We start from the raw sequence: 13,996 nt of genomic DNA, 5'->3' as shown, positions 1-13,996 counted from the left end.
TATAATTCCACATCTATATCAAATTGATTCAACTAATCATTCTAGCAGCTCTTGCTCCAAAGAGATATACAGATAACAAAGAGACACAAGAAAAAGCATCTTTTATTGAACACAGAAACTTGGCCTGTACAGGGATCGAACCTGTGACCTTGGCGTTATTAACACCACGCTCTAACCAACTGAGCTAACAGGCCACCGTTTGTGCTGGGCTGGGGGACAAGCATATGAAGAATTGCTAATGTCAGTGAACCCCAGATAGTTTGAAAGCTTATTTTCAGCTGTTTACCCATAAGGTATATTTATATATTATCGACATGAAGAAACAAATATCACAAAAAAATCAATACAAATGAGATTTTCATTCTTAGTGTTAAAACTTAGAACCATTAATGTATTTTCTATGTGGTTTAGCAATAAATAACAGTTTATCATCTATATTAAATTAATTCATCTACTCATTCTATCAGCTTCTGCTCAAAGGAAATATAGAGATAAACATCAGACAGAAGGAAATGCTTGTAATAAATGAGAGATTTAGTTACTTAGTGTTAGAACTTACAACCATTAATGGATGTTCAAGGCACTTTAACATTAATATATAATTCCACATCTATATCAAATTGATTCAACTACTAGCAGCTCTTGCTCCAAAGAGATATACAGTTAACAAAGAGACACAAGAAAAAGCATCTTTTTTTTAACACAGAAACTTGGCCTGTACAGGGATCGAACCTGTGACCTTGGCATTATTAGCACCACGCTCTAACCAACTGAGCTAACAGGCCGCCGTTCGTGCTGTGCTGGGGGACAAGCATATGCAGAACTGCGAATGTCAGTGAACCCCAGATAGTTTGAAAGCTTATTTTCAGCTGTTTACCCATAAGGTATATTTATATATTATCGACATGAAGAAACAAATATCACAAAAAAATCAATACAAATGAGATTTTCATTCTTAGTGTTAAAACTTAGAACCATTAATGTATGTTCTATGTGGTTTAGCAATAAATAACAGTTCATTATCTATATTAAATTAATTCATCTACTCATTCTATCAGCTCCTGCTCAAAGGAAATATAGAGATAAACATCAGACAGAAGAAAATGCTTGTAATAAATGAGAGATTTAGTTACTTAGTGTTAGAACTTACAACCATTAATGGATGTTCAAGGCACTTTAACATTAATATATAATTCCACATCTATATCAAATTGATTCAACTAATGATTCTAGCAGCTCTTGCTCCAAAGAGATATACAGTTAACAAAGAGACACAAGAAAAAGCATCTTTTTTTGAACACAGAAACTTGGCCTGTACAGGGATCGAACCTGTGACCTTGGCGTTATTAGCACCACGCTCTAACCAACTGAGCTAACAGGCCGCCGTTCGTGCTGGGCTGGGGGACAAGCATATGAAGAATTGCCAATGTCAGTGAACCCCAGATAGTTTGAAAGCTTATTTTCAGCTGTTTACCCATAAGGTATATTTATATATTATCGACATGAAGAAACAAATATCACAAAAAAATCAATACAAATGAGATTTTCATTCTTAGTGTTAAAACTTAGAACCATTAATGTATTTTCTATGTGGTTTAGCAATAAATAACAGTTTATCATCTATATTAAATTAATTCATCTACTCATTCTATCAGCTTCTGCTCAAAGGAAATATAGAGATAAACATCAGACAGAAGAAAATGCTTGTAATAAATGAGAGATTTAGTTACTTAGTGTTAGAACTTACAACCATTAATGGATGTTCAAGGCACTTTAACATTAATATATAATTCCACATCTATATCAAATTGATTCAACTAATGATTCTAGCAGCTCTTGCTCCAAAGAGATATACAGATAACAAAGAGACAGAAGAAAAAGCATCTTTTATTTAACACAGAAACTTGGCCTGTACAGGGATCGAACCTGTGACCTTGGCGTTATTAGCACCACGCTCTAACCAACTGAGCTAACAGGCCGCTGTTCGTGCTGGGCTGGGGGACAAGCATATGAAGAACTGCTAATGTCAGTGAACCCCAGATAGTTTGAAAGCTTATTTTCAGCTGTTTACCCATAAGGTATATTTATATATTATCGACATGAAGAAACAAATATCACAAAAAAATCAATACAAATGAGATTTTCATTCTTAGTGTTAAAACTTAGAACCATTAATGTATTTTCCATGTGGTTTAGCAATAAATAACAGTTCATCATCTATATTAAATTAATTCATCTACTCATTCTATCAGCTTCTGCTCAAAGGAAATATAGATTTAAACAAGATACAGAAGAAAATGCATTTATTTCAACATTAAAGCAGCGTTAAGTGTTTGCTTGGAGAGTGGTAGAAAGTATGTTCTTGGCATTTTTAACTTCATGTTCTAACAGAATCAGATAATAGGCTTACTATATTTATAGCATACTACTGAAGAAATAACAGATGATGAAGTGCTACTGATTGTTAATCCGAGATAGATGGAAATCTTATATTCAGCTGTTTACATTCATGGTGTCTTTAAGCATTATCAAAAAATCAAAACTAGACTTTCCTAAATTACTTGTAATAAATGGCAGATTAATTACTTAGTGTTAGAACTTTGAACCATTAATGGATGTTCAAGGCACTTTAACATTAATATATAATTCCACATCTATATCAAATTGATTCAACTAATCATTCTAGCAGCTCTTGCTCCAAAGAGATATACAGATAACAAAGAGACACAAGAAAAAGCATCTTTTATTGAACACAGAAACTTGGCCTGTACAGGGATCGAACCTGTGACCTTGGTGTTATTAGCACCACGCTCTAACCAACTGAGCTAACAGGCCGCCGTTCGTGCTGGGCTGGGGGACAAGCATATGAAGAATTGCTAATGTCAGTGAACCCCAGATAGTTTGAAAGCTTATTTTCAGCTCTTTACCCATAAGGTATATTTATATATTATCGACATGAAGAAACAAATATCACAAAAAAATCAATACAAATGAGATTTTCAATCTTAGTGTTAAAACTTAGAACCATTAATGTATTTTCCATGTGGTTTAGCAATAAATAACAGTTCATCATCTATATTAAATTAATTCATCTACTCATTCTATCAGCTCCTGCTCAAAGAAAATATAGAGATAAACATCAGACAGAAGAAAATGCTTGTAATAAATGAGAGATTTAGTTACTTAGTGTTAGAACTTACAACCATTAATGGATGTTCAAGGCACTTTAACATTAATATATAATTCCACATCTATATCAAATTGATTCAACTAATGATTCTAGCAGCTCTTGCTCCAAAGAGATATACAGATAACAAAGAGACAGAAGAAAAAGCTTCTTTTATTTAACACAGAAACTTGGCCTGTACAGGGATCGAACCTGTGACATTGGCGTTATTAGCACCACGCTCTAACCAACTGAGCTAACAGGCCGCCGTTCGTGCTGGGCTGGGGGACAAGCATATGAAGAATTGCTAATGTCAGTGAACCCCAGATAGTTTGAAAGCTTATTTTCAGCTGTTTACCCATAAGGTATATTTATGTATTATCGACATGAAGAAACAAATATCACAAAAAAATCAATACAAATGAGATTTTCATTCTTAGTGTTAAAACTTAGAACCATTAATGTATGTTCTATGTGGTTTAGCAATAAATAACAGTTCATTATCTATATTAAATTAATTCATCTACTCATTCTATCAGCTCCTGCTCAAAGGAAATATAGAGATAAACATCAGACAGAAGAAAATGCTTGTAATAAATGAGAGAGTTAGTTACTTAGTGTTAGAACTTACAACCATTAATGGATGTTCAAGGCACTTTAACATTAATATATAATTCCACATCTATATCAAATTGATTCAACTAATGATTCTAGCAGCTCTTGCTCCAAAGAGATATACAGTTAACAAAGAGACACAAGAAAAAGCATCTTTTTTTTAACACAGAAACTTGGCCTGTACAGGGATCGAACCTGTGACCTTGGCGTTATTAGCACCACGCTCTAACCAACTGAGCTAACAGGCCGCCGTTCGTGCTGGCCTGGGGGACAAGCATATGAAGAATTGCGAATGTCAGTGAAGCCCAGATAGTTTGAAAGCTTATTTTCAGCTGTTTACCCATAAGGTATATTTATATATTATCGACATGAAGAAACAAATATCACAAAAAAATCAATACAAATGAGATTTTCATTCTTAGTGTTAAAACTTAGAACCATTAATGTATTTTCTATGTGGTTTAGCAATAAATAACAGTTTATCATCTATATTAAATTAATTCATCTACTCATTCTATCAGCTTCTGCTCAAAGGAAATATAGAGATAAACATCAGACAGAAGAAAATGCTTCTAATAAATGAGAGATTTAGTTACTTAGTGTTAGAACTTACAACCATTAATGGATGTTCAAGGCACTTTAACATTAATATATAATTCCACATCTATATCAAATTGATTCAACTAATGATTCTAGCAGCTCTTGCTCCAAAGAGATATACAGATAACAAAGAGACAGAAGAAAAAGCATCTTTTATTTAACACAGAAACTTGGCCTGTACAGGGATCGAACCTGTGACCTTGGCGTTATTAGCACCACGCTCTAACCAACTGAGCTAACAGGCCGCTGTTCATGCTGGGCTGGGGGACAAGCATATGAAGAATTGGTAATGTCAGTGAACCCCAGATAGTTTGAAAGCTTATTTTCAGCTGTTTACCCATAAGGTATATTTATATATTATCGACATGAAGAAACAAATATCACAAAAAAATCAATACAAATGAGATTTTCATTCTTAGTGTTAAAACTTAGAACCATTAATGTATTTTCCATGTGGTTTAGCAATAAATAACAGTTCATCATCTATATTAAATTAATTCATCTACTCATTCTATCAGCTTCTGCTCAAAGGAAATATAGATTTAAACAAGATACAGAAGAAAATGCATTTATTTCAACATTAAAGCAGCGTTAAGTGTTTGCTTGGAGAGTGGTAGAAAGTATGTTCTTGGCATTTTTAACTTCATGTTCTAACAGAATCAGATAATAGGCTTACTATATTTATAGCATACTACTGAAGAAATAACAGATGATGAAGTGCTACTGATTGTTAACCCGAGATAGATGGAAATCTTATATTCAGCTGTTTACATTCATGGTGTCTTTAAGCATTATCAAAAAATCAAAACTAGACTTTCCTAAATTACTTGTAATAAATGGGAGATTAATTACTTAGTGTTAGAACTTTGAACCATTAATGGATGTTCAAGGCACTTTAACATTAATATATAATTCCACATCTATATCAAATTGATGCAACTAATCATTCTAGCAGCTCTTGCTCCAAAGAGATATACAGATAACAAAGAGACACAAGAAAAAGCATCTTTTATTGACCACAGAAACTTGGCCTGTACAGGGATCGAACCTGTGACCTTGGCGTTATTGGCACCACGCTCTAACCAACTGAGCTAACAGGCCGCCGTTCGTGCTGGGCTGGGGGACACGCATATGAAGAATTGCTAATGTCAGTGAACCCCAGATAGTTTGAAAGCTTATTTTCAGCTGTTTACCCATAAGGTATATTTATATATTATCGACATGAAGAAACAAATATCACAAAAAAATCAATACAAATGAGATTTTCAATCTTAGTGTTAAAACTTAGAACCATTAATGTATTTTCCATGTGGTGTAGCAATAAATAACAGTTCATCATCTATATTAAATTAATTCATCTACTCATTCTATCAGCTTCTGCTCAAAGGAAATATAGAGATAAACATCAGACAGAAGAAAATGCTTGTAATAAATGAGAGATTTAGTTACTTAGTGTTAGAACTTACAACCATTAATGGATGTTCAAGGCACTTTAACATTAATATATAATTCCACATCTATATCAAATTGATTCAACTAATGATTCTAGCAGCTCTTGCTCCAAAGAGATATACAGATAACAAAGAGACAGAAGAAAAAGCTTCTTTTATTTAACACAGAAACTTGGCCTGTACAGGGATCGAACCTGTGACATTGGCGTTATTAGCACCACGCTCTAACCAACTGAGCTAACAGGCCGCCGTTCGTGCTGGGCTGGGGGACAAGCATATGAAGAATTGCTAATGTCAGTGAACCCCAGATAGTTTGAAAGCTTATTTTCAGCTGTTTACCCATAAGGTATATTTATATATTATCGACATGAAGAAACAAATATCACAAAATAATCAATACAAATGAGATTTTCATTCTTAGTGTTAAAACTTAGAACCATTAATGTATTTTCCATGTGGTTTAGCAATAAATAACAGTTCATCATCTATATTAAATTAATTCATCTACTCATTCTATCAGCTTCTGCTCAAAGGAAATATAGATTTAAACAAGATACAGAAGAAAATGCATTTATTTCAACATTAAAGCAGCGTTAAGTGTTTGCTTGGAGAGTGGTAGAAAGTATGTTCTTGGCATTTTTAACTTCATGTTCTAACAGAATCAGATAATAGGCTTACTATATTTATAGCATACTACTGAAGAAATAACAGATGATGAAGTGCTACTGATTGTTAACCCGAGATAGATGGAAATCTTATATTCAGCTGTTTACATTCATGGTGTCTTTAAGCATTATCAAAAAATCAAAACTAGACTTTCCTTAATTACTTGTAATAAATGGGAGATTAATTACTTAGTGTTAGAACTTTGAACCATTAATGGATGTTCAAGGCACTTTAACATTAATATATAATTCCACATCTATATCAAATTGATTCAACTAATCATTCTAGCAGCTCTTGCTCCAAAGAGATATACAGATAACAAAGAGACACAAGAAAAAGCATCTTTTATTGAACACAGAAACTTGGCCTGTACAGGGATCGAACCTGTGACCTTGGCGTTATTAGCACCACGCTCTAACCAACTGAGCTAACAGGCCGCCGTTCGTGCTGGGCTGGGGGACAAGCATATGAAGAATTGCTAATGTCAGTGAACCCCAGATAGTTTGAAAGCTTATTTTCAGCTCTTTACCCATAAGGTATATTTATATATTATCGACATGAAGAAACAAATATCACAAAAAAATCAATACAAATGAGATTTTCAATCTTAGTGTTAAAACTTAGAACCATTAATGTATTTTCCATGTGGTTTAGCAATAAATAACAGTTCATCATCTATATTAAATTAATTCATCTACTCATTCTATCAGCTCCTGCTCAAAGAAAATATAGAGATAAACATCAGACAGAAGAAAATGCTTGTAATAAATGAGAGATTTAGTTACTTAGTGTTAGAACTTACAACCATTAATGGATGTTCAAGGCACTTTAACATTAATATATAATTCCACATCTATATCAAATTGATTCAACTAATGATTCTAGCAGCTCTTGCTCCAAAGAGATATACAGATAACAAAGAGACAGAAGAAAAAGCTTCTTTTATTTAACACAGAAACTTGGCCTGTACAGGGATCGAACCTGTGACATTGGCGTTATTAGCACCACGCTCTAACCAACTGAGCTAACAGGCCGCCGTTCGTGCTGGGCTGGGGGACAAGCATATGAAGAATTGCTAATGTCAGTGAACCCCAGATAGTTTGAAAGCTTATTTTCAGCTGTTTACCCATAAGGTATATTTATGTATTATCGACATGAAGAAACAAATATCACAAAAAAATCAATACAAATGAGATTTTCATTCTTAGTGTTAAAACTTAGAACCATTAATGTATGTTCTATGTGGTTTAGCAATAAATAACAGTTCATTATCTATATTAAATTAATTCATCTACTCATTCTATCAGCTCCTGCTCAAAGGAAATATAGAGATAAACATCAGACAGAAGAAAATGCTTGTAATAAATGAGAGATTTAGTTACTTAGTGTTAGAACTTACAACCATTAATGGATGTTCAAGGCACTTTAACATTAAGATATAATTCCACATCTATATCAAATTGATTCAACTAATGATTCTAGCAGCTCTTGCTCCAAAGAGATATACAGTTAACAAAGAGACACAAGAAAAAGCATCTTTTTTTTAACACAGAAACTTGGCCTGTACAGGGATCGAACCTGTGACCTTGGCGTTATTAGCACCACGCTCTAACCAACTGAGCTAACAGGCCGCCGTTCGTGCTGGGCTGGGGGACAAGCATATGAAGAATTGCTAATGTCAGTGAACCCCAGATAGTTTGAAAGCTTATTTTCAGCTGTTTACCCATAAGGTATATTTATATATTATCGACATGAAGAAACAAATATCACAAAAAAATCAATACAAATGAGATTTTCATTCTTAGTGTTAAAACTTAGAACCATTAATGTATTTTCTATGTGGTTTAGCAATAAATAACAGTTTATCATCTATATTAAATTAATTCATCTACTCATTCTATCAGCTTCTGCTCAAAGGAAATATAGAGATAAACATCAGACAGAAGAAAATGCTTGTAATAAATGAGAGATTTAGTTACTTAGTGTTAGAACTTACAACCATTAATGGATGTTCAAGGCACTTTAACATTAATATATAATTCCACATCTATATCAAATTGATTCAACTAATGATTCTAGCAGCTCTTGCTCCAAAGAGATATACAGATAACAAAGAGACAGAAGAAAAAGCATCTTTTATTTAACACAGAAACTTGGCCTGTACAGGGATCGAACCTGTGACCTTGGCGTTATTAGCACCACGCTCCAACCAACTGAGCTAACAGGCCGCTGTTCGTGCTGGGCTGGGGGACAAGCATATGAAGAACTGCTAATGTCAGTGAACCCCAGATAGTTTGAAAGCTTATTTTCAGCTGTTTACCCATAAGGTATATTTATATATTATCGACATGAAGAAACAAATATCACAAAAAAATCAATACAAATGAGATTTTCATTCTTAGTGTTAAAACTTAGAACCATTAATGTATTTTCCATGTGGTTTAGCAATAAATAACAGTTCATCATCTATATTAAATTAATTCATCTACTCATTCTATCAGCTTCTGCTCAAAGGAAATATAGATTTAAACAAGATACAGAAGAAAATGCATTTATTTCAACATTAAAGCAGCGTTAAGTGTTTGCTTGGAGAGTGGTAGAAAGTATGTTCTTGGCATTTTTAACTTCATGTTCTAACAGAATCAGATAATAGGCTTACTATATTTATAGCATACTACTGAAGAAATAACAGATGATGAAGTGCTACTGATTGTTAATCCGAGATAGATGGAAATCTTATATTCAGCTGTTTACATTCATGGTGTCTTTAAGCATTATCAAAAAATCAAAACTAGACTTTCCTAAATTACTTGTAATAAATGGCAGATTAATTACTTAGTGTTAGAACTTTGAACCATTAATGGATGTTCAAGGCACTTTAACATTAATATATAATTCCACATCTATATCAAATTGATTCAACTAATCATTCTAGCAGCTCTTGCTCCAAAGAGATATACAGATAACAAAGAGACACAAGAAAAAGCATCTTTTATTGAACACAGAAACTTGGCCTGTACAGGGATCGAACCTGTGACCTTGGCGTTATTAGCACCACGCTCTAACCAACTGAGCTAACAGGCCGCCGTTCGTGCTGGGCTGGGGGACAAGCATATGAAGAATTGCTAATGTCAGTGAACCCCAGATAGTTTGAAAGCTTATTTTCAGCTCTTTACCCATAAGGTATATTTATATATTATCGACATGAAGAAACAAATATCACAAAAAAATCAATACAAATGAGATTTTCAATCTTAGTGTTAAAACTTAGAACCATTAATGTATTTTCCATGTGGTTTAGCAATAAATAACAGTTCATCATCTATATTAAATTAATTCATCTACTCATTCTATCAGCTCCTGCTCAAAGAAAATATAGAGATAAACATCAGACAGAAGAAAATGCTTGTAATAAATGAGAGATTTAGTTACTTAGTGTTAGAACTTACAACCATTAATGGATGTTCAAGGCACTTTAACATTAATATATAATTCCACATCTATATCAAATTGATTCAACTAATGATTCTAGCAGCTCTTGCTCCAAAGAGATATACAGATAACAAAGAGACAGAAGAAAAAGCTTCTTTTATTTAACACAGAAACTTGGCCTGTACAGGGATCGAACCTGTGACATTGGCGTTATTAGCACCACGCTCTAACCAACTGAGCTAACAGGCCGCCGTTCGTGCTGGGCTGGGGGACAAGCATATGAAGAATTGCTAATGTCAGTGAACCCCAGATAGTTTGAAAGCTTATTTTCAGCTGTTTACCCATAAGGTATATTTATGTATTATCGACATGAAGAAACAAATATCACAAAAAAATCAATACAAATGAGATTTTCAATCTTAGTGTTAAAACTTAGAACCATTAATGTATTTTCCATGTGGTTTAGCAATAAATAACAGTTCATCATCTATATTAAATTAATTCATCTACTCATTCTATCAGCTTCTGCTCAAAGGAAATATAGATTTAAACAAGATACAGAAGAAAATGCATCTATTTCAACATTAAAGCAGCGTTAAGTGTTTTCTTGGAGAGTGGTAGAAAGTATGTTCTTGGCATTTTTAACTTCATGTTCTAACAGAATCAGATAATAGGCTTACTATATTTATAGCATACTACTGAAGAAATAACAGATGATGAAGTGCTACTGATTGTTAACCCGAGATAGATGGAAATCTTATATTCAGCTGTTTACATTCATGGTGTCTTTAAGCATTATCAAAAAATCAAAACTAGACTTTCCTAAATTACTTGTAATAAATGGGAGATTAATTACTTAGTGTTAGAACTTTGAACCATTAATGGATGTTCAAGGCACTTTAACATTAATATGTAATTCCACATCTATATAAAATGTATTAATCGAATCTTTCTAGCAGCTCTTGCTCCAAAGAGGTATACAGTTAACAATGAGAGATAAGAAAAAGCTTTCTTTTAACTCAGACACCTGGCATGTACAGGGATCGAACCTGTGACCTTGGCATTATTAGCACCACGCTCTAACCAACTGAGCTAACAGGCCACTGTGTGCACAGTCATGGGGGACAAGCATATGAAGAATTGCTAATGTCAGTGAACCCCAGATAGTTTGAAAGCTTATTTTCAGCTGTTTACCCATAAGGTATATTTATATATTATCGACATGAAGAAACAAATATCACAAAAAAATCAATACAAATGAGATTTTCATTCTTAGTGTTAAAACTTAGAACCATTAATGTATGTTCTATGTGGTTTAGCAATAAATAACAGTTCATCATCTATATTAAATTAATTCATCTACTCATTCTATCAGCTCCTGCTCAAAGGAAATATAGAGATAAACATCAGACAGAAGAAAATGCTTGTAATAAATGAGAGATTTAGTTACTTAGTGTTAGAACTTACAACCATTAATGGATGTTCAAGGCACTTTAACATTAATATATAATTCCACATCTATATCAAATTGATTCAACTAATGATTCTAGCAGCTCTTGCTCCAAAGAGATATACAGTTAACAAAGAGACACAAGAAAAAGCATCTTTTTTTTAACACAGAAACTTGGCCTGTACAGGGATCGAACCTGTGACCTTGGCATTATTAGCACCACGCTCTAACCAACTGAGCTAACAGGCCGCCGTTCGTGCTGGGCTGGGGGACAAGCATATGAAGAATTGCTAATGTCAGTGAACCCCAGATAGTTTGAAAGCTTATTTTCAGCTGTTTACCCATAAGGTATATTTATATATTATCGACATGAAGAAACAAATATCACAAAAAAATCAATACAAATGAGATTTTCATTCTTAGTGTTAAAACTTAGAACCATTAATGTATTTTCTATGTGGTTTAGCAATAAATAACAGTTTATCATCTATATTAAATTAATTCATCTACTCATTCTATCAGCTTCTGCTCAAAGGAAATATAGAGATAAACATCAGACAGAAGAAAATGCTTGTAATAAATGAGAGATTTAGTTACTTAGTGTTAGAACTTACAACCATTAATGGATGTTCAAGGCACTTTAACATTAATATATAATTCCACATCTATATCAAATTGATTCAACTAATGATTCTAGCAGCTCTTGCTCCAAAGAGATATACAGATAACAAAGAGACAGAAGAAAAAGCATCTTTTATTTAACACAGAAACTTGGCCTGTACAGGGATCGAACCTGTGACCTTGGCGTTATTAGCACCACGCTCTAACCAAATGAGCTAACAGGCCGCTGTTCGTGCTGGGCTGGGGGACAAGCATATGAAGAAGTGGTAATGTCAGTGAACCCCAGATAGTTTGAAAGCTTATTTTCAGCTGTTTACCCATAAGGTATATTTATATATTATCGACATGAAGAAACAAATATCACAAAAAAATCAATACAAATGAGATTTTCAATCTTAGTGTTAAAACTTAGAACCATTAATGTATTTTCCATGTGGTTTAGCAATAAATAACAGTTCATAATCTATATTAAATTAATTCATCTACTCATTCTATCAGCTTCTGCTCAAAGGAAATATAGATTTAAACAAGATACAGAAGAAAATGCATCTATTTCAACATTAAAGCAGCGTTAAGTGTTTGCTTGGAGAGTGGTAGAAAGTATGTTCTTGGCATTTTTAACTTCATGTTCTAACAGAATCAGATAATAGGCTTACTATATTTATAGCATACTACTGAAGAAATAACAGATGATGAAGTGCTACTGATTGTTAACCCGAGATAGATGGAAATCTTATATTCAGCTGTTTACATTCATGGTGTCTTTAAGCATTATCAAAAAATCAAAACTAGACTTTCCTAAATTACTTGTAATAAATGGGAGATTAATTACTTAGTGTTAGAACTTTGAACCATTAATGGGTGTTCAAGGCACTTTAACATTAATATATAATTCCACATCTATATCAAATTGATTCAACTAATGATTCTAGCAGCTCTTGCTCCAAAGAGATATACAGATAACAAAGAGACACAAGAAAAAGCATCTTTTATTTAACACAGAAACTTGGCCTGTACAGGGATCGAACCTGTGACCTTGGCGTTATTAGCACCACGCTCTAACCAACTGAGCTAACAGGCCGCTGTTCGTGCTGGGCTGGGGGACAAGCATATGAAGAATTGCGAATGTCAGTGAACCCCAGATAGTTTGAAAGCTTATTTTCAGCTGTTTACCCATAAGGTATATTTATATATTATCGACATGAAGAAACAAATATCACAAAAAAATCAATACAAATGAGATTTTCAATCTTAGTGTTAAAACTTAGAACCATTAATGTATTTTCCATGTGGTTTAGCAATAAATAACAGTTCATCATCTATATTAAATTAATTCATCTACTCATTCTATCAGCTCCTGCTCAAAGGAAATATAGAGATAAACATCAGACAGAAGAAAATGCTTGTAATAAATGAGAGATTTAGTTACTTAGTGTTAGAACTTACAACCATTAATGGATGTTCAAGGCACTTTAACATTAATATATAATTCCACATCTATATCAAATTGATTCAACTACTAGCAGCTCTTGCTCCAAAGAGATATACAGTTAACAAAGAGACACAAGAAAAAGCATCTTTTTTTTAACACAGAAACTTGGCCTGTACAGGGATCGAACCTGTGACCTTGGCGTTATTAGCACCACGCTCTAACCAACTGAGCTAACAGGCCGCCGTTCGTTCTGTGCTGGGGGACAAGCATATGCAGAACTGCTAATGTCAGTGAACCCCAGATAGTTTGAAAGCTTATTTTCAGCTGTTTACCCATAAGGTATATTTATATATTATCGACATGAAGAAACAAATATCACAAAAAAATCAATACAAATGAGATTTTCATTCTTAGTGTTAAAACTTAGAACCATTAATGTATGTTCTATGTGGTTTAGCAATAAATAACAGTTCATCATCTATATTAAATTAATTCATCTACTCATTCTATCAGCTCCTGCTCAAAGGAAATATAGAGATAAACATCAGACAGAAAAAAATGCT

The 13,996-nt window shown here is 33.3% G+C and overlaps 9 non-coding genes across 9 annotated transcripts; all 9 read right to left on the bottom strand.

The window, feature by feature from the left end:
* Nucleotides 1–1,308: 1,308 nt before the first annotated feature.
* TRNAI-AAU (transfer RNA isoleucine (anticodon AAU)) lies at nt 1,309–1,382 on the bottom strand. The gene has a single exon. It is a non-coding gene; the product is annotated as a tRNA-Ile (tRNA).
* Nucleotides 1,383–1,905: 523 nt separating this feature from the next.
* TRNAI-AAU (transfer RNA isoleucine (anticodon AAU)) lies at nt 1,906–1,979 on the bottom strand. Its single transcript has one exon. It is a non-coding gene; the product is annotated as a tRNA-Ile (tRNA).
* A 1,976-nt stretch (nt 1,980–3,955) lies between these two features.
* On the bottom strand, nt 3,956–4,029 carry TRNAI-AAU (transfer RNA isoleucine (anticodon AAU)). Its single transcript has one exon. It is a non-coding gene; the product is annotated as a tRNA-Ile (tRNA).
* Nucleotides 4,030–4,552: 523 nt separating this feature from the next.
* Nucleotides 4,553–4,626, bottom strand: TRNAI-AAU (transfer RNA isoleucine (anticodon AAU)). The gene has a single exon. It is a non-coding gene; the product is annotated as a tRNA-Ile (tRNA).
* A 2,235-nt stretch (nt 4,627–6,861) lies between these two features.
* On the bottom strand, nt 6,862–6,935 carry TRNAI-AAU (transfer RNA isoleucine (anticodon AAU)). The gene has a single exon. It is a non-coding gene; the product is annotated as a tRNA-Ile (tRNA).
* A 1,120-nt stretch (nt 6,936–8,055) lies between these two features.
* TRNAI-AAU (transfer RNA isoleucine (anticodon AAU)) lies at nt 8,056–8,129 on the bottom strand. Its single transcript has one exon. It is a non-coding gene; the product is annotated as a tRNA-Ile (tRNA).
* A 1,379-nt stretch (nt 8,130–9,508) lies between these two features.
* TRNAI-AAU (transfer RNA isoleucine (anticodon AAU)) lies at nt 9,509–9,582 on the bottom strand. The gene has a single exon. It is a non-coding gene; the product is annotated as a tRNA-Ile (tRNA).
* Nucleotides 9,583–13,008: 3,426 nt separating this feature from the next.
* On the bottom strand, nt 13,009–13,082 carry TRNAI-AAU (transfer RNA isoleucine (anticodon AAU)). Its single transcript has one exon. It is a non-coding gene; the product is annotated as a tRNA-Ile (tRNA).
* A 517-nt stretch (nt 13,083–13,599) lies between these two features.
* On the bottom strand, nt 13,600–13,673 carry TRNAI-AAU (transfer RNA isoleucine (anticodon AAU)). Its single transcript has one exon. It is a non-coding gene; the product is annotated as a tRNA-Ile (tRNA).
* Nucleotides 13,674–13,996: the final 323 nt, after the last annotated feature.

This window comes from Triturus cristatus, chromosome 5_1, assembly GCF_964204655.1.
Source record: "Triturus cristatus chromosome 5_1, aTriCri1.1, whole genome shotgun sequence".
Classification (NCBI taxonomy): domain Eukaryota; kingdom Metazoa; phylum Chordata; class Amphibia; order Caudata; family Salamandridae; genus Triturus; species Triturus cristatus.
The sequence above is the reverse complement of the archived record's forward strand: the minus strand, read 5'-3'. Positions and strand labels throughout refer to the sequence as shown.